This window comes from Sus scrofa, unplaced genomic scaffold (genome assembly GCF_000003025.6).
Source record: "Sus scrofa isolate TJ Tabasco breed Duroc unplaced genomic scaffold, Sscrofa11.1 Contig1489, whole genome shotgun sequence".
NCBI lineage: Eukaryota > Metazoa > Chordata > Mammalia > Artiodactyla > Suidae > Sus > Sus scrofa.
The window spans coordinates 90,186-93,346 of NW_018084891.1; the positions used below are offsets into that span (position 1 = coordinate 90,186).

The following is a 3,161-nucleotide window of genomic DNA, read 5'->3' on the forward strand; positions in this document are numbered from 1 at the left end:
TATATTCCATTTCCTCTTTCTTTCCTCAGGTTACTCCAAGGCACTCCTATGCTGCCTCTTATGGAAACTGAGAGTATTTTAGGGAGGCTGGGGTGTTAGAAGCAGTGTTTTGTGGCAATGAGTTACTGCCTATTTTCTGCAACTACAATTTAATGGATTTGTAAGTAAGACAACGTTTTTTATTCATGACTTGAAACTCATGCAGTCACTGACTCCCTACAACATTGATGTCTTCTTTACTTTCTTTTTCAGGTAAAATTGTGTCACCTCTGCTTGCAAAGGCAATGGGTGGAGTCAATCACTCTGCTGTGTCTGAGTTTGTGTTCCTGGGACTCTCTAATTCACGGGAAATCCAGCTTCTTCTTTTCCTTTTTTCCTCTGTGTTCTATGTGGTGAGCCTGATAGGAAACCTACTCATTGTGTTCTCTGTGAGCTCTGACCCTAACTATCACTCCCCCATGTACTTTCTATTGGCCAACCTCTCCTTTCTTGATGTGGGGGTTTGCTTGATTACAGCCCCCAAAGTGATTTATGACATTTTCAGAAAACTCAAAGCCATCTCTTTTGGGGGTTGTATAACTCAGATCTTCTATATTCATGCTATTGGGGGCACAGAAATGGTGCTGCTCATTGCTATGGGCCTTTGTCAGATATGTTGCCATATGTAAATCTCTCCACTACCTGACCATCATGAACCCAAGAATGTGCATTTTGATTTTGGCTGCCTCCTGGGCCCTTGGTGTCATCCATTCAGTGGCCCAATTGGCTTCCGTTGTAGACTTGCCCTTCTGTGGTCCCAATGCATTGGACAGCTTTTACTGTGACCTCCCCCAACTCGTTAAACTTGCTTGCACAGAGACTACAGGCTAGAATTCATGGTCACAACCAACAGTGGACTCATCTCTGTGGGTTCCTTCTTCATCCTGATTATTTCTTATGTCTTCATTCTGGTCACTGTTTGGAAACACTCCTCGAGTGGTTTATCCAAGGCCTTCTCCACTTTGTCAGCTCATGTCACTGTGGTGGTTTTGTTCTTTGGGCCATTAATCTTCTTCTACACCTGGCCCTTCCCCTCATCACAGCTGGACAAGTTTTTTGCTATCTTTGGTGCAGGTTTCACTCCTTTTCTGAGTCCAGCCATCTATACACTCAGGAACAAGGAGATGAAGGCGTGAATGAAGAAACTCTGCCATCAGCTTGTGAGTTACAGGAAGATATCTTAAATACTCTAAGATAAAAGACATTAGCTCTGCCCTCAATGACAACAGAAAAAAATAATGTCATTGGAATTTTAGATCTCTATTAATTTTATGTGTTCGTTACATTTAGGTATTTATCATGTTGTTGCGCATCTCTAGAACTGTAATTAATAAGGATAAAGAGCTCCAACATTGGGGCTTTCTGTGTTTCCGACCCCGTGCTGGACAGTTTATATTAATTATTTTGTTTACTATTCATCATATCTCTGGGTGATTTTTTTTTTAATAATTAAGAAATATTTTTTGCTTGTTCTCCATAAAATTACTCTGTAAAATGCTTCAAATTATAGCTAATTTTCACCTTAATCCACCATTTCCAATTGTCTTATCCTTCAAAAGGTGATGAACAAAACTTGTCCAATATTGTTTTGGAAGTTAGTATATTCCTCTTCTCTGTTATTCTTTCCTTGCTTTAAATTGGTTAATTTCCTTTTCTCAGATTACCTACAAAACTTCCATAATAATTAGTTGTTTTATTTTCCCCTTTTAGGGAGCAGAAATAAGACCAAGAAGGTCATTACTCTTCATTAGTATCAATTCATATGATTATTTGTTTCCACGTTCCTTCTTTATTTTCAGCACCCTTTCCCCACATTTCTTTTTTTTTTTTTTTGGCCATTTCTTGGGTCACTCCCGTGGCATACGGAGGTTCCCAGGATAGGGGTCCAATCAGAGCTGTAGCTGCCAGCCTACACCAGAGCCACAGCAACTTGGGATCCAAGTCGCGTCTGCGACCTACACCACAGCTCACGGCAATGCCATATCGTTAACCCACTGAGCAAGGGCAAGGATCCAACCCGCAACCTCATGGTTCCTAGTCGGATTCGTTAACCAATGCGCCACGACAGGAACTCCCTACCCACATTTCTTAAATGGGTCTTAGTTATAACTGCATGATAATATTATCACTCATCCATGCATTTTATTTATGTCACTTACTAAAAGCCCACAATTAAATAGTATTCATGTCTGTACTAGTTTTCTCCTCTAATAAATACTCTATAGGGCAGTCATCATAACTTTTCCTATTGCTACCAAAATCTGGCAATTAAGTATGGGTCAAGAATTTCATATATGAGTATTACTGCATTCCTTGATCTGTATCTATTAGTGGATCATATTTTCCATGACTGAATAGCTAAGGCACTTTAGAATTTTGGGGGATCCAAAGGTAATATAGGCCAGAGACAAAATCTTCCTGACCTGTAAGTAAACTAAGCTTTTGACACACAAACTAATCACTATGATAAAAACATACTGATGCCAACTTATTTTAAAGACTCTTTAAAAATGTCACTTATATATTCATATAACCTATAGGTTATCAATTTCTGGTAGATCTTTGTAATGAATCCATTCTCTTAAATCACAGATGGGTTTCAGACCTCTTTTAGAAATTATTTTACTCTTTTTCTTTTCTTTTCTTTTCTTTTCTTTTCTTTTTTCCTCAGCTTACCGTGGCATATGCAGTTTCCAGATCAGGGACAGAATCCAAGCCAGAGCTGTGACCTGCCCCACAGCTGCAGCAACACCAGATCCTTAACCCACTTCACTGTGCTGGGGATTAAACCCACTTCCCTGCTGCTGCAGAGACAAGGCTGATCCTGTTGCACCACAGCTGGAACTCCTATTTTACTCTCTCATATAAACTTTTCTTATATTATCTTGAACTTCTTTAAAATTATTAATTCATTGCAAAATATTTTTTTTGACAATAATAGGCTAAGACATTAACTTGACTAGGCGAGAGATATTTCTTTTTGGCCAATTAGCCTTTAGCTGAGGGATGTTGTATGTATATAGCTGCTAAGTGGTCGAGCTGGGTTGTAAATCCAAGTGTTTTTTTGCTCCAGCATCCCTACCGTTAATCACCATACTCCACTGCCTCCCAAGTTGGTAGGT

At 39.4% G+C, this 3,161-nt stretch overlaps 1 pseudogene; it reads left to right on the forward strand.

Moving 5' to 3' along the window:
* Window positions 1-284: 284 nt before the first annotated feature.
* Window positions 285-1,223, forward strand: LOC100156769 (annotated as a pseudogene).
* The last annotated feature ends 1,938 nt before the right edge of the window (window positions 1,224-3,161 follow it).